At 46.8% G+C, this 23261-nt stretch overlaps 1 protein-coding gene across 1 annotated transcript in view; it reads right to left on the reverse strand.

The window, feature by feature from the left end:
- RARS1 (arginyl-tRNA synthetase 1) overlaps positions 1-21817 on the reverse strand; it is a 190043-nt gene extending 168226 nt beyond the window's left edge. The window contains exon 1 of the mRNA XM_030211798.1: positions 21699-21817. The gene's annotated coding sequence lies outside the window, so the exon portion shown is untranslated. The remainder of the gene's footprint in view (positions 1-21698) is intronic.
- Between the last annotated feature and the right edge of the window lie 1444 nt (positions 21818-23261).

A 23261-nucleotide genomic window follows, 5' to 3' on the forward strand; every position in this document is an offset into this window, starting at 1 on the left:
CATAATTTGTACACACAATAAAAAAATGTTTTAAAAATCACTCCTAATTTCACAAAAAACATACATTTCAAAAAGATAAGTTAAGTTTTCAGTCTTTTTCAACACAATAAATAAAACAAAGAACAAACACTCTGTGGAAGATTCCAATTTCTAATGGCACAGAAAACTAGAAATTGGCCATATAATGACCTATAGTAGATGATGGCAGATAAAACCTGTGCAGTCCATCCAGTCTGCCCAACAAGATAAACTTATAGCATAAGGTATGATATGGTACTACATATGCATACTTGATCTTGATTTGTCCTTACCATTTTCAGGGCACAGACTGTAGAACTCTGCCCGTCACTAGCCTTATTCTCCAACTACTGAAGCCATCATCAAAGCCCTCCAAACCTTTTCAGCCAAGATTGGGACACAGAGCGTAGAAATCTGCTTGGCACTGGCTTTGCTTCTCAATTACTGGTGTTGCCATCTAATCACCTCCAAGCTTGTTTGGTTCCATGCTTTCCATATAGGATTTCTTTGTGTTTATACCATGTATTTTTTTTTATTTGCATTTATCAATATACACAAGCAGACGTACATGAAAGCAAAGCGCAAAAATAGAAATATAACAAAAAAAAAAAAACATTCTAAACCAAGGTATGTGCTACTTAGTCCCCAAACAGGGAGAAACCAAGGGGGGGGGGGGGGGGGGAACACCCTTGAAGCAACAGGGATTATTTAAAGGAAAAAAAATATATAAAATACATAAGGATGGGGAACAAAGTCCTAACTAAAATTATTTATTTATTGCATTTGTACCCCACATTTTCCCACCTATTTGCAGGCTCAATGTGGCTTACATAGTACCCTGAGGTGTTAGCCACCTCTGGTGATGAAACAAATACAGAGTGATGTTGTTATAGTCACATTAGAGAATCAAGAGAAGAAGAGTAATATATTGTTCATTGCAAGTTTTGGTTTTGTTGTGTTGCTGTGTTCAGGCACTTAAGTTGGATCAGTAGAGTATGCCTTTTCGAACAGATCGGTCTTTAGTGATTTCCAGAAGTTGAGGTGATCCTGTGTTGTCTTTATGGCTTTTGGTAATGTGTTCCATAGTTGCGTGCTTATATAGGTGAAGCTGGATCCGTAAATTGATTTGTACTTGAGTCCCTTGCAGCTAGGGTGGTGAAGATTTAGGTATGTTCGTGATGTTCAAATTGTGTTTCAGGTTGGTAGGTCTATGAGATCAGCCATATAACTCGGGGCTTCACCTTAGATAATCTTGCGGACCAGGGTGCAGATTTTGAAAGTAATACATTCTTTGATTGGGACCCAGTGCAGTTTTTCTCTTTCCACCTGTTTAGCTTCTACAAAGAACTGCAGATGGTCTGGGTAAAACATATCTAAGTAGATGATAAAACAACTACACATTTAAATGGATATCGAAGTTAAAAAGTATCCCTAAGGGCTGGGCCCATTGTCTATATACCAAAAATGTATTCCTTCTCTCGAGTTGATTTAGTAACGTCTGGGAAAACCCAGATCTTCTGTCTCATATAATTCTCATTTTTAAAACTTAAAAAATAATCTGAAAACATTATTACGATCTTGAGAAATATAATGTAGCAATGAGGGTAGCAAGACCGACTACTTCAGTTTCAGAACTTTCCAAATACCCTGTTAAGTCCAAATTGTCTTGAGTTGTTAGCATCAACTGCAGAAGCATCCCTTTTTGTCGGAGGTAAAGCCTTAGAAGAATAAAGCAAGCTTTTGCAAAAGGAGGCAGCACCTCTCTGGCAATGTACAATACTTCTTCCATATATTTTTTTAAGAACATCTCCAGGTGATAATATAGGATTTTGGAAAGTTTAAAAAAATGCAAATTAAGATATTGAAAGGAATTTTCCAAACGTATATCAAAAAGGATTTTTATTTTTATAATAACTGATTGAACTTTCTGTATATCAGTAGCCTGACCCTCTAATTTATCCAGTCTCACCTGAACTCTTTTCAAATTCTGTGTTGTAGCTTTGGAAATATCCTGATTTGACAAAACCACTGCAGTCAAGGTAGCAACAGAATTATGCATTACCACAATTGCATCCTACAACGATCCTAAAGTAATAACCTGTGGTTTCTCCAATGGAGGTACTACTACTTTGGGCCTCTGAACTTCCAATACTTGGACAAGTTGAGATGGACATGCCATAACAGATTACCCCAGCATCTCAGAGGCCCTCTCGCCATCTGAAAGTTCTTCTAATGGCGTTTCAACAATCAGCAAGGAGCTCCCAATCGACGCACCATCCTGTGGAAGTTCCAACTGCAGCTCCCTGCTCAATGATGCCTTCCCAGGTGGAGGAGGAGTAACCTGCAGCTCAGGGCTTAGAGTGCTTTCGAGTGTTCCAGGAGACACTGCTTCTAGCACCTTAGCAGAACTCATCCATGGCAAACCAGACCTTGAGCTAAGCAATTCTGGTATTGTGGATTGCCAGTAGGGGAGAGCTACCTGGACTTCAGAGAGGAAATCCCTGGTCTTCACCCTTATGCTTCCTCCCCCCCATACCCGAGGAAAACATTAGAGCTCTCCTTGCCATGTCGTCCCATCAAGACGCTATCTTGGTTCCCCCAGCACATGCCTTTTTGAATTCTGTTACTGTTTTCATCTCCACCACCTCCCGCGGGAGAGCATTCCAGGCATCTACCACCCTCTCCGTGAAAAAGTATTTCCTGATGTTATTCCTGAGCCAGACCCTCTGCAATCTAAATTCATGTCTTTTACTCTACCACCTATCCTCATCTGGCAAAAGGTTTGTTTGTATATTAATACCTTTCAAATATTTCACACCTTACAGAGATGTAACTGCAAAGTAATGTGATCTGTGCTTCAGCTCTTAAAAGAAGAATATGACAGAGAAAATAATAAAAGAAAAAAAGCTTTCGGAGCCTCACCATATAATGTTTTGAAGACTAAACAAAGTTTAAAAACAATTCATGCTTCAATAGGAAGCCAATGGAGAGTAGTAAATAACAGTCACATAATCAAATCTACTTTTCCTACAAATCAATCAGTGTTCTGAATCAACCTTAACGTCTTCAATTTATGTAAAATACCTAAATACAATGAACTGCAACAGTCTAGTGATGATAGAATAATAGCCTCTGAAATGTTAAAGAAAAATAGAGATTATGCTTTGCCTCAAAGCATAGGAGCCAACTTTTCAAAATGATTAGGGGTGCTGAATTTTTTTTTAACAGGTGGTGCATTCCCCCGCCCCCTCACCCCTCCCTCTCCTCCAAGTTCCAGGCCCCCCTCTCCTCCGAGTGCCAGTCCCAACCCCAGCCTGACCTCTTCTCCCACAACAGTCCTCCGCCGGTCCATCCTCGTCTTCCTGCGTGCCGCCCAGAATTTTAAAACTCATCTTACCTCGGGGTCCCGGCGGCAGCACTGAAAGGCGAGCAGGCTCGGTGCTTCAGCCATCCCTTCTCTCTCAGCTCTAGTCACGCCCTTGCGGAAACAGAGAATGAGAGCGGGACCAGAGCTGAGAGAGAAGGGAAGGCTGAAGTGCCAAGCCTGCTCGCCTTTCACTGCTGCCGCTGGGACCCCGAGGTAAGATGAGTTTTAAAATTCTGAGCGGCACGCAGGAAGGCGAGGACGGACCAGCGGAGAACTGAGGGAGAAGAGGGCGGGCACCGGGCAGGTAGGCTGGCAGGGAAGGGAACTTCCGACTTCCGGTGGGTGCAGAGCCGGTCCTAGGGTTTCTGGCGTCCTCCTGCAGCCTATTAGTCGGCGCCCCTACCCATCCAGGGGTGGGATCACTATGGCTCCACCCCTACAGTAGTCACACCCCTTTTACCAGCCATGGCGTCACTGAAAATATTACACCAGTATAGAAGAAAAATAACTTGTGTTTTTTTTTTGTTTTCATTATAAATAATTTCTGTAAGCTGTTACAGCTCCATTATACTCTAAATGACACAAACCAAATTAGCATACAGACCATGAATTATGAGAACAAACAGTCTTGCCAACTCTGAAAAACAATGTGTTAGCAAAATCTCAGAATCTAACAAACAGACACTTGGCCTTGCAGTCACACATGCAGAACAGAGATAGCCCCTCTTCAAATTCTTCAAAAATTAACCTGAAATCCTAAGAAGTTAGACCCTGCATGCAGCACAATACCAGACAAACAGAAAGAAACACATTGCTATACATTGCAAAATAAGACAGCAGATGTATCAGATGTAAATTCTCAAAGTGGACATATTCCAAACACTAAAATGAAAATAAAATGATTTTTTTCTACCTTTGCTGTCTGGTGACTTTGTTTTTCTGATCATGCTGGCCCAGTATCTGATTCTGCTGCTATCTGTCCTCTTAACTCCGTTTCCAGGGCTTCTTTTCCATTTATTTAACATACTAACATAGTAGATGACGGCAGAAAAAGACCAAGTAACAAAACAGCAAATATGACCAACAAAAGCAAAAAACAAAAAACAAAAAAATAAGAATAAAAAATATATGTATAAAAAACGTCAAAATTTAAAATTAATCATAAAATATGTATTTAAAAGATGAATCCATCAAAATCAAAAAATTACATAAAAAAGACGACACTTTGGATGTAAAAATGAAGAATCAACTTTATTAGCCAAACTGTTGCAGGGAGAAAGGGACTCGACACAGCTGTGTTTCGGCCGTACTGGCCTGCGTCAGGAGTCTTCTCTGCCGTCTGTTGATTATTAATTCTATCCAAATATAAAAAGAATATGTGTTTCTTACCAATAAACTGAAGCTATAGTGCTCAATTTTACTGGAAACAAAGTTGTTGAGCAGAGAAGATCAGAGCAGCGTCTCTGATCTATGCAATCAAACCGAACTAGTACTAGACTCTTTGCTGTTTTGTTTCTTGTTGATTTACATAAGTACATAAGTAATGCCATACTGGGAAAAGACCAAGGGTCCATCAAGCCCAGCATCTTGTCCAGACAGCGGCCAATCCAGTCCAAGGGCACCTGGCAAGCTTCCCAAACGTACAAACATTCTATACATGTTATTCCTGGGATTTTGGATTTTTCCAAGTCCGTTTAGTAGCAGATTATGGACTTGTCATTTAGGAAACCGTCCAACCCCTTTTTAAACTCTGCTAAGCTAACCGCCTTCACCACATTTTCCGGCAATGAATTCCAGAGTTTAATTACACTTTGGGTGAAGAAACATTTTCTCTGATTTGTTTTAAATTTACTACACTGTAGTTTCATTGCATGCCCCCTAGTCCTAGTATTTTTGGAAAGCGTGAACAGACGCTTCACATCCACCTGTTCCACTCCACTCATTATTTTATATACCTCTATCATGTCTCCCCTCAGCCGTCTCTTCTCCAAGCTGAATAGCCCTAGCCTCCTTAGTCTTTCTTCATAGGGAAGTCGTCCCATCCCCGCTATCATTTTAGTCGCCCTTCGCTGCACCTTTTCCAATTCTACTATATCTTTCTTGAGATGCGGCGACCAGAACTGAACACAATACTCAAGGTGCGGTCGCACCATGGAGCGATACAACGGCATTATAACATCCTCACACCTGTTTTCCATACCTTTCCTAATAATACCCAACATTCTATTCGCTTTCCTAGCCGCAGCAGCACACTGAGCAGAAGGTTTCAGTGTGTTATCGACGACGACACCCAGATCCCTTTCTTGGTCCGTAACTCCTAACGTGGAACCTTGCATGACGTAGCTATAATTCGGGTTCTTTTTTCCCACATGCATCACCATGCATTTCCTTGCGAAGACTGGTTTCTTCTGTTTTTTGTACTACGGGCAGAAAAAGACCTGCATGGTCCATCCAGTCCGCCCAACAAGACAACTCATATGTGCTACTTTTTGTGTATACCCTACTTTGATTTGTACCTGTGTTCTTCAGGGCACAGACCGTATAAGTCTGCCCAGCACTATCCCCGCCTCCCAACCACCAGCGCTGCCTCCCGATCTTCGCAAAGCTCCTGAGGATCCATTCCTTCTGCACAGGATTCCTTTATGCTTATCCCAAGCATGTTTGAATTCCGTTACCGGTTACATTTCCACCAACTCCCGCGGGAGGGCATTCCAAGCATCCACTACTCTCTCCATGAAAAAATATTTCCTGACATTTTTCTTGAGTCTGCCCCCCTTCAATCTCATTTCATGTCCTCTCGTTTTACCGCCTTCGCATCTCCTGAAAAGGTTTGTTTGCGGATTAATACCTTTCAAATATTTGAACGTCTGTATCATATCACCCCTGTTTCTCCTTTCCTCCAGAGTATACATGTTTAGTTCAGCAAGTCTCTCCTCATATGTCTTGTAACGCAAATCCCATACCATTCTCGTAGATTTTCTTTGCACCACTTCAATTCTTTTTACATCCTTAGCAAGATACGGCCTCCAAAACTGAAGACAATACTCCAGGTGGGGCCTCACCAACGACTTATAGAGGGGCATCAACACCCCCTTTCTTCTGCTGGTCACACCTCTCTCTATACAGCCTAACAACCTTCTAGCTACGGCCACCGCCTCGTCACACTGTTTCGTCGCCTTCAAATCCTCAGATACTATCACCCCAAGATCCCTCTCCCTATCCGTACCTATCAGATTCTCCCTGCCTAACACATACGTCTCCCATGGATTTCTATTCCCTAAGTGCATCACTTTGCATTGAATTTTAATTGCCAAATCTTAGACCATTCTTCTAGCTTCCTCAGATCCTTTTTCATGTTTTCCACTCCCTCCCGGGTGACCACTCTGTTACAGATCTTAGTATCATCCGCAAATAGGCAAACTTTACCTTCTAACTCTTCGGCAATGTCACTCACAAATATATTGAACAGAATCGGCCCCAGCACCAATCCCTGAGGCACTCCACTACTCACCTTTCTCTCCTCTGAGCGAATTCCATTCACCACCACCCTCTGGCATCTGTCCGTCAACCAGTTCCTAATCCAGTTCACCACTTTGGGTCCTATCTTCAGCCCATCCAGTTTATTTAAGAGCCTCCTGTGGGGAACCGTGTCAAAAGCTTTGCTGAAATCTAAGTAGATTACGTCCATAGCTCGTCCCTGATTCAATTCTCCTGTCACCCAAAGAACTCAATGAGATTCGTTTGGCACGATTTCCCTTTGGTAAAACCATGTTTCTTTACTTTCCTCCTTTCTTCTTCATTCCTTGCTCTATATCCATAAGTAAAAGCTGGGTCCTCCGCAGACTTGACTGTCCAGTGGATCCAGCTTCTGCCTATTTTCTCCATCCATGTGCAGTTTTTCTCCTCTCTTCCTTTTCCCTCATCTCATCTCCTTTCTCTCTCTTCCCTCTCCTCCATCCATGTCCAACAATTCTCTCCCTGCCCTCCCTTCCATCCGCCCATGTCCAGCAACCCTCCTCTTTCCACTGCCCTCCCGTCCATCCATGTCCAGCAACTCTCCGCTCCCCTCCATCTACCTATGTCCAGCAACTCTCCTCTCCCCTGCCCTCCATCCACCCATGTCCAGCATCTCCCCTGCCCTCCATCCATATCCAGCAATTCTCCTCTCTCCCCTGCCCTCCCCTCCATGCCCAGCAATTTCTCCACTCTCCCTGGGCCCTGCCCTCCCATTCATGTCCATCGATGCTCCTCTCTCCCCTGCCCACCTCCATCCATCCATATCAAACAACTCTCCTTCCTCCCCTTCCCTCCATGTCCAGCAATTTCTTCTCTCTCCCTGGGCCCTGCCCTCCCATCCATGTCCATCCATGCTCCTCTCTCCCCTGCCCCCCCATCCATCCATATCCAGCAATTCTCCTCTCTCCTCTCCTCGCCCAGCAATTTCTCCACTCTCCCTGGGCCCTGTCCTCCCATCCATGTCCATCCATGCTCCTCTCTCCCCTGCCCCGCTCCCTCCATCCATATCCAGCAATTCTCCTCTCTCCCCTGCCCTCCTCTCCATGCCCAGCAATTTCTCCACTCTCCCTGAGCTCTGCTCTCCCATCCATGTCCATCGATGCTCCTCTCTCCCCTGCCCACCTCCATCCATCCATATCAAGCAATTCTCCTTCCTCCCCTCCCCTCCATGTCCAGCAATTTCTCCTCTCTCCCTGGGCCCTGGCCTCCCATCCATCGATCAATGCTTCTCTCTCCCCTGCCCTCCCATGTCCACCTGCCCGCCCTCTTCTCTAAATCTTCTATAAATTTACCTGTCGAAGCAGCTGCGCAACATCAGTAAAAGTGCTGCCTGCTAGACTTCCCTTCGCTCGTCGTTCCCTCTCAGTGTCCCGCCTTCTTTTGACATCATTTCCGCGAGGGCAGGACACTGAGGGGGAACTAACGAGCGAAGTGAAGGCTAGCGGGCAGCGCTTTCACTGACGCTGCGCAGCTGCTGCGACGTCGGAGAGGTAAGCGGTGGTTAATGCCTGGGCGGGTGAAAATATTGGGGGTGCTCGAGCACCCACAACACCCACAGAGTCGGCGCCTATGCCTCAAAGACAGATTGCTCTACTACAGAATTAATCTGAGGTTCCATCACTAAGGATGAGTATAAAAGCACCCACAAGACGCTGGACTTCTTGTTCCCTGAAAGACATGACCCATCCAGCAATTTAATCTGATCAGGTATAGAGACTTGTTAACAGCAAACCAAAGTAGATTGTGTTTTTCAGCATTCAATTTTAAATGATACTGTACAGACCAGCCTTTAACTTTATCAGTAGAAGACATCAGTGTACTCATTAACAAACTGAAATCCCCTTTTATGGAAAGCAAACAAAACATCATCCACATGCATGAGAACATTCACTCACCTAATCCTCAACATAACTGTACTCAAAGTCAAGAAAATACTGTACAGCAACAGGGAAATGGGTGATCCCTGAGGAACTTAAAATAAAGGGACCCAGAAGGGGGATGAGCAATTATCCTGCCTGTATTCCTCAGGAACCCATCAAACCATTTTAATACATTCCCCATAAATCCAAATCCCTCTAATCCATTCAGTAGTAGCTCATGGTTCACAGTATCCAATGTAGCAGAAACATGAAACTGCAACAAGATCATCTGGTTCCCCTTGCTCAATTCTGGTTGCACAATCAATTTTAATGCGATTAACGTCTCTGTGCTGTGAAACCTCCTAAACCTATGCTGAGATGGTTAACAATAACTCTGATTGCTGAATAAATTCAGAAAGTTGAGAAACCACAAAAAAAAACCTCAGTAAGTTTAACTTAAAAATGGAATACTTGCAACTGGTCTAAAGTGTGATAAGTCCAGTTCTGTAGTTTTTAAAATGGGTGTCAAGACATTACCAAATATAGGTGAGAACCAACCAGAATGGATAATATAAGACAAAGAAGTTAACTAATCCACAACAAATTCTGGTGGGTTTGCTAAAAGGTGTGAACAAACATGTGAATAAAGGTGAGCCGGTTGATATTGTGTATCTGGATTTTCAGAAGGCAACTGACAAAGTACCTCATGAAAGACTCCAGAGGAAATTGGAGAGTCATGGGATAGGAGGCAGTGTTCTATTGTGGATTAAAAACTGGCTAAAAGATAGAAAACTGGTCAGTATTCTCAATGGAGAAGGGTAGTTAGTGGGTTCCTCAGGGCTCTGTGCTGGGACTGCTGCTTTTTAACATATTTATAAGTGACCTAGAGATGGGAGTAACTAGTGAGGTAATTAAATTTACTGATGACACAAAGTTATTCAAAGTGGTTAAATCGCAGGAGGATTGTGAAAAATTACAAGAGGACCTTACGAGACTGGGCGTCTAAATGGCAGATGATGTTTAATGTGAGCAAATGCAAAGTGATGCATGTGGGAAAGAAGAACCCGAATTATAGCTACATCATGCAAAGTTCCACATTAGGAGTCACAAACCAAGAAAGGGATCTAGGTGTTGTCGTTGATGATACGTTGAAACCTTCTGCGGCTAAGAAAGCAAATAGAATGTTAGGTATTATTAGGAAAGGAATGGAAAACAAAAATGAGGATGTTATAATGCCTTTGTATCGCTCCACGGTGCGACCGCACCTTGAATATTGTGTTCAATTCTGGTCGCCGCATCTCAAAAAAGATACAGTGGAATTAGAAAAGGCGCAGAGAAGGGTGACGAAAATGATAAAGGGGATGGGACGACTTCCCTATGAGGAAAGGCTAAAGCGGCTAGGGTTCTTCAGCTTGGAGAAAAGGCAGCTGAGGGGAGATATGATAAGAGGTCTATAAAATAATGAGTGGAGTGGAACGGGTAGATGTGAAGTGTCTGTTTATGCTTTCCAAAAATACTAGGACAAGGGGGCATGCAATGAAGCTACAATGTAGTAAATTTAAAATGAATTGGAGAACATTTTTCTTCACTCAACATGTAATTAAACTCTGGAATTCGTTGCCAGAGAATGTGGTAAAGGCGGTTAGCTTAGCGGAGTTTAAAACAGATTTGGACAGCTTCCTAAAGGAAAAGGTCCATAGACCACTATTAAATGGACTTGGGGAAAAGGTAAAATTATGTATCATACCTGATAATTTTCTTTCCATTAATCATAGCTGATCAATCCATAGACTGGTGGGTTGTGTCCATCTACCAGCAGGTGGAGATAGAGAGCAATCCTTTTGCCTCCCTATATGTGGTCATGTGCTGCCGGAAACTCCTCAGTATGTCGATATCAAAGCTCCATCCGCAGGACTCAGCACAGAGAATTACACCCACAAAGGGACACTCTGCCCAGCTCACCACCGCCGAAACGGGGGATGGGAATTAACCCAGCTCATCCCCACACAAGTGGGGGAGGGGAATCCGTCCAGCTCATCCCCGCGGAGCGGGGGAGGGACACCACCCCGCCAATGCGGGGGGATCTGGCTTATCCTGCAACCGCAACCGCGGGAGGAGCTGACTCACCCTAACACCGCCGAAGCGGGAGGGGTACAAAGCTGCCCTACAGCCGCACGAAGCGGGAGGGAGCGCCGGCAGAATTTAGATCTCAATCCAGCCCCGTAAAACGGAGGGGAGAGGAATGCAGCATCTCACTGTAACACAAAATCGTCTCAACTCCTGAAGAATTCAAATCAAAAAACTTGAACACGAAGTCCTCCTGAACAGGAACTGAAGACTAAACTTGAACCTGAAATGCAACCAGAATATAAACAGTACAGATATCTGGGAGGGGCTATGGATTGATCAGCTATGATTAATGGAAAGAAAATTATCAGGTATGATACATAATTTTACCTTCCATATCATCATGCTGATCAATCCATACACTGGTGGGATGTACCGAAGCAGTACTCACCCAGGGCGGGACATAGAAATCCCTGACCGCAACACTGAAGCTCCAAACCGGGCCTCCGCCCGAGCAGCCACAGTCAAGCGGTAATGTCTGGAGAAGGTATGAGCCGATGCCCAAGTTGCCGCCTTACAAATCTCTTCCAAGGAGACGGACCCGGCCTCTGCCATCGAGGCCGCCTGAGCTCTAGTGGAGTGAGCCTTCAGCCGGATAGGCGGCACCTTCCCCGCGGCCACATAAGCCGCTGCAATGGTTTCCTTGACCCATCTTGCCACTGTAGGCTTAGCAGCCTGCAGACCCTTACGAGGACCTGCAAACAGGACAAACAGATGATCCGACTTCCGGAAATCATTGGTCACTTCCAAGTATCTGATGATGACTCGTCTCACATCTAGATATTTGAGAGCAGAGTACTCCTCTGGGTAGTCCTCCCTACGAAAGGATGGGAGACAGAGCTGCTGATTCACATGGAAGTGAGAAACAATCTTGGGCAGGAAGGAAGGCACTGTGCGAATAGACACTCCTGCCTCAGTGAACTGCAGAAAAGGCTCTCGACATGATAGCGCCTGGAGCTCGGAAACTCTTCTGGCTGAAGTGATAGCCACCAAAAAGACTGCTTTCAACGTCAGGTCTTTCAGAGATGCCCTCGACAAGGGTTCAAAAGGCGGCTTCTGCAAGGCTCTTAGCACCAGATTGAGATTCCACGCAGGTACCACGGAGTGCAGAGGAGGGCGCAGGTGATTAATTCCCTTGAGAAAGCGCACCACATCTGGCTGCGAAACCAGGGAAGCACCCTTCAGGCGGCCCCTGAAGCAGGCCAGAGCCGCTACCTGGACTTTAAGGGAACTGAGCGACAGGCCTTTCTCCAGACCTTCTTGCAGGAACGCCAACACTGAAGAAATTGGAGCAGTGAAGGGAGAAAGGGAACCTGCCTCACACCACGATGCAAAGGTACGCCAAACCCTGGCGTAAGCAGTAGAAGTAGAGCGCTTCCTCGCTCTCAGCATAGTGGCGATGACCTTGTCTGAGAAGCCCTTCATCATCAGACGCTGCCGCTCAATAGCCAGGCCGTAAGACCAAAGGGGGAGGGATCCTCCAACACCACGGGACCCTGATGCAACAGGCCCTGCTCCGCTGGCAGCCGCAGAGGGCCGTCCACTGAGAGCCTGATCAAGTCCGCATACCAGGGACGTCTGGGCCAGTCCGGACCCACCAGGATTACCCGGCCCGGATGCTTTGCCACCCGGTCTAGCACCCTGCCCAACATGGGCCAGGGCGGGAACACATAGAGAAGCTCCTGTGTCGGCCACTGTTGGAGAAGAGCATCTACTCCCAGAGATCGAGGGTCCTGTCCTCTGCTGAAAAAGCGCGGCACTTGGCCGATGACGCCATCAGATCTAGGCTCGGCTGGCCCCAGCGCTTTGTGATGTCCAAGAACGCCTGAGCCAATAACTGCCACTCTCCGGGATCCAAGGTATGGCGACTGAGAAAGTCCGCCTTGACATTCATGACTCCGGCAATGTGGGCCGCTGACAGCTGTTCCAGGTTCGCTTCCACCCACTGGCATAGTTTCATGGCCTCCTTGGCTAGAGGGGCGCTCTTGGTACCTCCCTGGCGATTGACATAGGCCACAGCCGTGGCATTGTCCGACAGGACCCGTACTGGCTTCGACGCCAGTACCGGAAGAAACTCCAAAAGCGCCAACCGAATGGCTCTGAGTTCCAGGAGGTTGATAGACCACTTTGCCTCTGCAGGAGACCAGAGCCCCTGCACTGTCCTTCCCAAGCAGTGGGCTCCCCAGCCCGTCAAAGAGGCGTCCGTCGTGACGACAACCCACTCCGGGGTCAAAAGAGGCATCCCTGCGGACAACTTGTCTGTCCTCAGCCACCAGCTCAGCGCCTTGCGCACCGCTAGGTCCAAGGGAAGGCGCACAGCGTAATCCTCCGACACGAGTCCAGCGCTGCAGCAGAGAGAGTTGTAGTGGTCTCATATGAGCCCTGGCCCAGGGCACTACTTCCATCGTGGCTGTCATAGAGCCCAACAGCTGCACATAGTCCCAAGCCCGAAGAGGAGAGGCTACTAGGAACTGGTCCACCTGAGCCTGAAGCTTGACAATCCGATTGTCCGGCAGGAACACTCTGCCCACTTGGGTGTCGAAACGAACTCCCAGATATTCCAGGGACTGAGTCGGGCGCAGCTGGCTTTTCTCCCAGTTGATGATCCACCCCAGGGAGCTCAAAAGAGCAATCACCCAGTCTACAGCTCTGCCGCACTTCTGCATAAGAGGGGGCTCGGATCAACCAGTCGTCCAGATAAGGATGGACTTGTATTCCTTCCTTTCGTAGGAAGGCCGCGATGACCACCATTACTTTGGAGAAGGTCCGCGGAGCAGTAGCCAACCCGAACGGGAGGGCTCTGAACTGGAAGTGTCGGCCCAGGACTGCAAAACGCAGAAAGCGTTGATGAGGAGGCCAGATGGGAATATGCAGGTAAGCTTCCTTGATGTCCAAGGATGCCAGGAACTCCCCTGCCTTCACTGCCGCTATAACAGAGCGGAGAGTCTCCATTCGGAAGTGCCGAACTTTCAAGGCCCGACTGACCCCTTTGAGGTCGAGGATAGGCCGTACAGAACCTCCTTTCTTTGGTACCACAAAGTAAATGGAGTAACGTCCTTTGCCAAGCTGATCTTCTGGCACCGGAACGGCCGCACCCAGGCGGATCAGATTGTCCAAAGTCTGCTGCACTGCCACAGCTTTGACCGGAGACTTGCAGGGAGAGTGTACAAACCCGTCTCTTAAGGGTCGGCAGAACTCTAGCTTGTAGCCGTCTCTGATGACTTCCAGCACCCAAGCGTCTGAAGTTACCCTGGTCCACGCGCCCAGAAACGAGGACAGGCATCCTCCAATCTGCACTGGGCCATGGACCAGGGCCCCGTCATTGGGTACGAGACCCTTGGGGAAGACCGGAGGAAGCACCTCAGGGACGGCGGTCTCTACGAAAGGAATGCTGCTTGGGGAAGAAGTTCCTCTTGAAGGAAGAGGGGGCAGAGGAGCCCGACTTGCCTTGGCGATACCGACGTGCTTCCTGAAACTGTCCTTTGGAGTTACCGGGGCGAGCATTGGCTCGAGCCCTGACCTCTGGTAACATCTTGCCCTTAGACGTGCCGAGATCGGTCACAATTTTGTCCAGCTCGACCCCAAAAAGCAGCTTGCCTTTAAAAGGCAACTTAGCCAGGCGAGACTTAGAGGCGTGGTCCGCAGACCAATGCTTCAGCCATAGCCACCGCCGCGCAGAGACTGTCTGAGCCATACCTTTAGCTGAGGCTCTCAAGACATCATACAGCAAGTCTGCCAAATAAGCCAAGCCCGATTCCAGGGCCGGCCAATCAGCTCTCAAGGAAGGATCCGAGGGGGAAGCCCGCTGCACAATCGTCAGGCACGTCCTGGCCACATAGAAGCTGCAAACTGAGGCCTGCAAACTTAAAGCAGCCGCCTCGAAGGACGACCTTAAGGCCGCCTCCAATCTTCTGTCTTGGGCGTCCTTTAGGGCCGTGCCACCTTCCACCGGCAACGCCGTTTTCTTAGTCACCGCAGTGATTAAAGAATCCACGGTAGGCCAAAGAAAGGCCTCCCGTTCACCTTCAGGCAGAGGATAGAGGCGGGACATAGCCCTAGCCACTTTGAGGCTCGCTTCTGGGACATCCCATTGAGCCGAAATCAAGGTGCGCATGGCCTCATGCAAGTGGAAGGTTCTAGGCGGGCGCTTCGTCCCCAGCATAATGGCGGAGCCAACAGAGGCTGAGGGAGAGACGTCCTCCGGAGAGGAAATCTTCAAAATGCTCATGGCCTGCACTAACAGGTTGGGCAAATCCTCTGAGCGAAAGATCCGCGCTGCAGAGGGGTCATCCGCTCCATCTGAGCGGGAATCCGTCTCCTCCAAGGAATCCCCAAAGGACCGTTGGGAGAACTCAGATACACTGCCCTCATCTACATCAGAGGAGACAGAGTCCTCTAGGGCCTGGAAATCCACCCGAGGGCGTTTGCTTCCGGAGGCCTCAACCCCTTTATCAGACAGGGGGGCAGGGGCAGCGTTTTGCATAAGAAAAGCCTGATGCAGCAGCAAAATGAACTCAGGGGAGAATCCCCCCGAACAGTGCACTTCTGCAGCTTGGGCCATGGCCCTAGCCGCACCCTCAACCAGCGCTCGCAAGAGCGGGGGAGAAACGTGCTGCGCATCCAAAATGGTGTCCGGCGCGAAACTCCGAAAAGGAGCCGCGCGGGAAGAACGGCGCTTAACTTTGGCCGCTTTCTTACCGTCGCCCAAATCAAGGGCGACCATAGTATTAACGTCTCCCAGCTCGAGAGCAGCCCAGGAAGAAGCCGTCCGAGCAGAGTGGCCGGCCAACATGGAGTGGGCGAGCAGCGGGGGATGGGCGCTTATGGCGGGAAAAACCGCCGCACCGGAGGAAGAACTGGGACACTGACCGGCCTCCAAACTGATGCTTAACAAAGGCGATTCAGGTTTTGAAATCCCCACATCCCCGCTAGACGCACCCACGCGGAGCGAATCCTCGCGCCCTTGCCCTCCGACGCCATAAGCCACGTGGAGACCGAACGGGGAACCCCCTGCCCGCTATAAAAAGGTAAAATTACCTGCTTCTCGCTCCGAGCTGTAACGAACTGGTGTCCCAGTGAGCAGCTGCAATAAACGTTGAAATAAACGCCCTTAAAGACTTCCAATTTTTTTTTTTTTTAACGGAGCCAGCGGGAGGGGGGAGAAAAGGAGGGACCTGGCACTACCAGGTTTGCACTTGCTCAAGAAGAGCCCTCAACCCCAGCTACTCAACAAAACCTAAAAATTAGGCTTGGAGACCTAGCCAGAGCTGCTGCTGTGTGTGACCACCACCTGCTGAGATAGAGAACATACTGAGGAGTTTCTGGCAGCACATGACCACATATAGGGAGGCAAAAGGATTGCTCTCTATCTCCACCTGCTGGTAGATGGACACAACCCACCAGTCTATGGATTGATCGGCATGATGATATGGAAAAGGACGTTTAATTGCACAATGTATTGTGATCATGTTGGGATAAGAGATGCTACATAAACCCTAATATTTGCAAATCATATTTATTTATTTATTGCATTTGTATCCCACATTTTCCCACCTCTTTGCAGGCTCAATGTGGCTTACAATACATGAATGGTGGAAATATATTAGAAAATAAGCATTTAGTGTTACAGAAAGATCTTGGTCAACATGATAATGATAAAACATGATAGTAATGTTACAAGCAGATATTGTAAGAAATCCTGAATATATGTGGAGGAGTTCACATTGGTTGATCTTTGTGGTATGCCTTTTGTTAAAGAGATGGGTCTTCAGTAGTCTGCGGAAGCTCGTTAGTTCGTGGATCATTTTTAAGTTGCGCGGCAATGCGTTCCATAACTGTGTGCTCAAGTAGGTAAAGTTTGATGCGTGCATTAGTTTGTATTTTAGACCTTTGCAATTAGGGAAGTGCAGATTAAGGAATGTGCAGGATGATCTTTTGGCATGCCTGGGTGGTAAGTCTATCAAATCTGACATGTAGGCTGGGGCATCTCCGTGAATGATATTGAGGCATATTTTCAAAGCACTTTGGGAGGCTAAGTTCCATAGGTTTCTATGGAACTTTGGGAGGCTAAGTGCTTTGAAAATGAGCTTGTTTGTGAACTAGGGAGCATATTTTGAACGTGATGCGTTCCTATGTGGGAGCCAGTGTATTTTATCTCGTAGGGGTTTAGCACTTTCATATTTTGTTTTACCAAATATGAGTCTAGCTGCAGTGTTCTGGGCTGTTTGAAGTTTCTTGATTATTTGCTCTTTACAACCGGCGTAGAGTGCGTTGCAGTAGTCTAGATGGCTGAGCACCATTGCTTGTACCAGGTTACGGAAAACAGTCCTTGGGAAGAAAGGTCTTACTCTTTTTAATTTCCATATTGAGTGGAACATCTTCTTGGTTGTGTTTTTCGCGTGGCTTTCGAGTGTTAGGTGTCGATCGATGGTAACTCCGAGAATTTTTAGGGTGTCTGAAATTGGCAGGTTCAGATTTGGTGTGTTAATGGTGGTGAATTTGTTCTTGTTATGTTGAGAGGTGAGAATTAGGCATTGAGTTTTTTCTGCATTAAGTTTCAGCCGAAATGCATCCGCACATGAATGCATGATCTGGAGACTTTGGTTGATGTCATTGGAAATTTCCTTTAGATCTTGTTTAAATGGGATGTAGATCGTTATGTCATCTGCGTATATGTACGGGTTGAGGGTTTGGTTTGATAATAGTTTAGCCAAGGGTATCATCATTAAGTTGAATAGAGACGGCGAGAGGGGAGATCCCTGTGGGACTCCGCATTCTGGTATCCATGGGGCTAAGGTAGTCGCGTTAGATGTTACTTGGTATGATCGTGTGGTTAGGAATCCCTTAAACCAGTTGAGAACGTTACCTCTAATTCCAAAGTAATCAAGGATATGTAGTAGTATTTCATGATCAACCATGTCAAAAGCGCTTGACATGTCAAATTGTAGAAGTATGTTCTTTCCAGATGCAATCATTTGTTTGAATTTGGTCATGAGAGTAACTAGTACTGTTTCAGTACTGTGGTTTGACCGAAATCCTGACTGAGAATTGTGGAATATTAAGAATTTATTTAAATATTTAAGTATCAGTTTGACAGCAGCTCTAATAGGTATCAAATTATTAAAATGTAATCTTCTGACAACTCTGCTTAGAAATGCTCATTGCCTACCTCTTTCACATAGAATTACTTAAAATTAGTTTTAAAAAATCCTTCTTCTGGCTTATAAAGTCCAACGTACAGACCCTTGTTATTTTTTATCCCCTACCAACCCAGTAAAACGCTTAGGTCATCTCAACACAATCACCTGGTAATAACTAGCTTTTGTCGTATTTCCAAACTATCCATAGTGCTATCTTTGCCATATTAAATTGCTCCATTCATATCACAGTGATGTTTATTATGGCTTCACTGGCAGCTCCTCAGTACCTCTCCACTCATCTCTCCCTACATTCCTCCCCAGGAACTCCGTTCACTGGGTAAATCTCTCTTATCTGCACCCTTCTCCTCCACTGCTAACTCCAGACTCCGTTCCTTTTATCTTGCTGCACCTTATGCCTGGAATAGACTCCCTGAGCCGGTACATCAAGCTCCATCTCTGGCCGTCTTCAAATCTAGGCTAAAAGCTCACCTTTTTGATGCTGCTTTTAACTCCTAACTCTTGTTCACTTGTTGAGAACCCTTATTTTATCATCCTCACTTTAATATTCCCTTATCTCTTGTTTGTCCTGTTTGTCTGTCCTAATTAGATTGTAAGCTCTGTCGAGCAGGGACTGTTTCTTCATGTTCAAGTGTACAGCGCTGCGTACGTCTAGTAGCACTATAGAAATGATAAGTAGTAGTAGTAGCACACTTTTCACAGTATCTAAGTGTGCCTTTCCCAGACAAAGCACACATCGATCATGTGGATCTAAATTAGACATTTTACCATTACAGCTCACACAACACTTAAAACCCTGTTTCTTCGGCGACATGACAGGTAAGAGAAGAGCTGCTAAATTAAATTCTTTGAATAATAAGGAAATTTTGAGGAAAAATAAGAAAAGAAATAAAATTATTAAAAAAACAAATAACAGAGAAACTGCACAAGGTAGTAGTAACGCCAGCGGGTCTGACTGTCAGCGCGGAAAGAAAATAACTGAAAAGGGGCAGGTTTGGGCTGGACACTATATACTGTTAGACGGAGCGGGAATCTGCACGAGAGCATATGTAAATAGCTTTTAAGTTTTATGCTTTGGTACAGGTCCGGGTCAGTGACGTCATGGGGAAGTCACTTCATTTATGTGGCTGCAAGATACTCTGTCCAGGGAGAACCAGCGGATCCAACAGCCGTGCAGCTGCTCCCTGCACCCCTCCTGCAAGAGCGCACACGGGGCGGACCGCCCCCACTGCCCCGCCCTCAGTATGCCACCGGGTAAGTTGAAATCATTCAAAGGAAAGAAAAGCGCGTACTGAAGTGTCAACTATCAATCCTGGGACCAATTAAATTATTATTAATACATTATTAGATGCTAACTTCAGGATTCCCAATCATTTGGATAGGATTCAAATCATGATGAAGACAACCATCTAACAATGGCTGGGATTCACGATTTAATTGTGGATCATTCCGTTCAATATTTTTGTGAGCACTACAGCTGAAAGGTTAGGAGGAAAAGTCACCTTTTTGTGGATGACTCAAACATCTGCCACAGTGTCAGGGCCAGTCCTAGGTCTCTGGTGCCCCCCTGCAGATGAGTTGGCGCCCCCCCCCCCCCACCCGCATCTCCTTTCTCTCTTCTCCCACCCTGCCCCTGTCCAGCGATTCTCCCTCCCCCTCCCATTTATGGCCACCTGACCGCCCTCTTCTCCCCCAAACATCCCCCTTTTTCTTCTTGCCACCTTGCGTGGTTTAAGCCTTTTTTAATTTACCTTCGTCCCAGCGGCCGCGTCATTTCAAAGCCCTGCCCGTCTCTAGCCTTCCCTCCCTTCGTGAGTTCGTTCCCTCAGAGTCCCGCCCTCAAGAAAATGACATCAGAAGACGGGACTCTGGGATGGAGTACATAAGTAATGCCACACTGGGAAAAGACCAATGGTCCATCGAGTCCAGCATCCTGTCCACGACAGCGGCCAATCCAGGCCAAGGGCACCTGGCAAGCTTCCCAAACGTACATAAGAACATAAAAGAGTAGCCATACTGGGTCAGACCAATAGTCCAACTAGCCCAGTATTCTGTTTTCCAAACTGTGGCCAAGCCAGGTCACAACTACCTGGCAGAAACCCAAATTCTATACATGTTATTCCTGGAATTGTGGATTTTTCCCAAGTCCATTTAGTAGTGGTTTATGAACTTGTCCTTTAGGAAACTGTCTAACCCCTTTTTAAACTCTGCTAAGCTAACCGCCTTCACCACGTTCTCCGGCAACGAATTCCAGAGTTTAATTATGAGTTGGGTGAAGAAATATTTTCTCCGATTTGTTTTAAATTTACTACACTGTAGTTTCATTGCATGCCCCTGGTAAATTAAAGATTTAAACCCCCAAGGGCAGTGTGGTATGGCGGCACAGCGCCGCAGCAGCACCCTTGAAGGCAGGTGCCCCCTGCGGTGCTTACCCCACTTACCAGGTTTGACCGGCCCTGCACAGCATAGATACCCCAGAGGGAGAAGACAAACAAGATGAACAACCTACAAACATTAGAAGACTAATGCTTAACTGCAAAGCATTTGACCAATGTGGAGGATGCTTTTGGGGGGCAGAATTCCAAAGGAGTTCTATGTGATAAAGTGGGGAGGTTGATGAGTACAGAAACTTCAGAGCGACAGTACCTGATAATCTCAAGGTAGCAAAACACTGATCAGGTGGTGGCTCATAGTGAGAGACATAACCAGCAGGAAAAAAGGAACAGATAACACCCCTGTACAGGTTATTGGTGAGGCATTACCTGGTATATTTTTCAGTTTGGGAGGCCATATCTTTAGGAAGCAGCGACATACACTTTGGGCTCATGCTCACTCAGCAGCGGCATACCTTTTTTGTGGCAGGCAGGGATCCACAAGCCCCATCAGATGAAGACGTCTCCCAGGCATCTCTCTCTTTCCTGCTCCCTGCTGACAATCCAGCATCTCAGTCTCTCAATCCTCCTGTGCACCTTTTAAAGCTTCTCTTCACCTGTGATGATCACCAGCAGAGAGTAGCATACAATTCACACAAGCTACTTGTACCGGTCCCAGAGCATTAACTCCTCTGACACTGCTTCCTGTTTCTGCTAGACAGGACCACATCAAAGGACTAATGGCATCTCCAAAAGTGAAGTTTTGAAAGGGGGTGGGGGTTGAGAGACAGGGAAAGATGCTGGATTGCCAGAAAAGTGAAGCAAAAAGAGAGCGAGATATAACACTGCAGATGGGACTGAAGGGGATGGAGAGAAAGTTTCATACCCATCCACTTTGGGCTCAAGTCCACCAAAATTGGCTGTCTAGCCACCTCATCGTTAGGAAGAATATATGATGCTAGATGTGGTGCAGAAGAAAATTAAAAAAAAAAATTGTGAGGGTTCTGCAACCAGAAGACATAACATTTGGGAAAACCTTTAAATATGTACATCTGAAGAAGAGGAAGGCTAAAGAACATATAATACAGATGTTTAAAATAAATATTTGAAAATCGTTCATGCACAAACACTTTCCAAAGGGAAGGAAACCAGCTTGGCGTGGCTAGGTGGGGTGCCAAACAGATTTTAAGAAGAGATGGCACCTAAGCGCCAAATGCCTGCAGTGCCAATGGCTTTCTCTTCCTCCTCCTCCTCCCCCCTCCCGCGCGAGTCTTGCACCTACTCCGAGTCCTGTCTCCTCCGCCCGCTGTCGTCCAGCCGCGTGGTCGCTCGTTTTTAAAGCCGAGCCGGTGTTCTTCCTCCGTCACCGGCGATTCACATAGCCAGCCTTCTGCCAGCGGGGGCCTTTCCTCAGGCAGGCGCGTCCCGCCTCCTCTAATACAACTTCTTGTCTTGCGCAGAGGTGGGAGGCGTCTGAGGGAGAGGCCCCGACGCTGGCAGAAGGCTGGCTTTGTGAATCGCCGGTGTCGCAGGGAGAACGCCGGGGCTTTCAAAACGAGCGACCACCAGGCGGCTGAGCGACAGCGGGCGGAGGAGACAGGACTCGGTCTCGGAGTAGGTGCAAGACTCGTGCAGGAAGGCAGTGAAAATCATCAGGACGAAACATGTAAGGGAGGGAGAAGGGAGAAAGCTGCCCAACAGCCCAAGAAGGTTTAATAGACAGGAGCGTTGTAAGCAAGGAAGACAGTTTAATTAATCTGTTTCTACTCCCCCGTGCGGTTGTCATTGCCGTTCACTCGAAACAAAAGCAAGTGAGCTACTGCATCCAACTTGTAATTTTTTGTTGTTGGTCCATCTGTAACAAGTCTAAAGCAGTTTCAGTTGGATAGGCAGTGCCTTAAAAGCTGGAAGAGAAAAGAAATAACAATCGAATATCACCAAAACAGCTTCAAAAATTATTATATCTGGTAGAAACCGCAGTTATAAACTCTATAGGTTGAGCTCATTTTTCTTCACTGTTCACTGATAGGGGCACTACTAAAAAGGGGGGTAAGGAGATAGGGACACAAAGAGGCACCACTGGAAGGGGGGAATTGGAATATGAGGAGAAGGGTGAGATGGGGAGAAAGAGGTAATGCAGGGAAGATGGGGGACACAGGGCAATATTAGAAAAAGAGAGAGATGGAGACACCAGGAGGGCAGATATTAGAAAAGGGGGAGATGAGGAGACCAGGTATAGGGCCAGTCAAACCCGGTAAGCAAGGTAAGCACCGCAGGGGGGCGCCTGCCTTCAAGGGCGGTGCTGCACTGCCATACTGCGCTGCCCTTGGGGGTTTAAATCTTTAATTTACCTGCCTCTTGATGTAACTTACTGTTTCCTTGTAGGCAGGATGCAACAGAGACAGTCTGTATTAATCTGTGCCTGGTTGGTGCGCTGGTTGGTATCAGTTAGACAACAGTGTCTGTGTTGTTGCTCGGGGGCTTTAGCAGGCACAGATTAATACAGGCTGTCTCTGTTGCTTTCTGCCTACAAGGAAACAATAAGTTACACCAAGAGGCAGGACGCAGAAGAGGTCCCTGGACTGGCCAGAGCAGGCAACCTGTCTTCTTAACTACAAAGTAAAAATATTCAAATTGTGACCATCACCTCAGGAGTAGCACACACATTCCTTCCACTGCTAGACACCTTGTTTAAATCAAATGGCCTTTTGTTTGCGAGGTGACTCTACAGGATGTGAAGGACACTAGTCTTGAGCATTTTTATTTTGGGTGACAAAGGCCACCAAAGGTGGCCCTTGCCCCACAGCCTACATTCAAATAGGGCAAGACACTTTGTGAAATAACA

The sequence above is a fragment of the Microcaecilia unicolor genome, chromosome 8, assembly GCF_901765095.1.
Source record: "Microcaecilia unicolor chromosome 8, aMicUni1.1, whole genome shotgun sequence".
Taxonomy (NCBI): domain Eukaryota; kingdom Metazoa; phylum Chordata; class Amphibia; order Gymnophiona; family Siphonopidae; genus Microcaecilia; species Microcaecilia unicolor.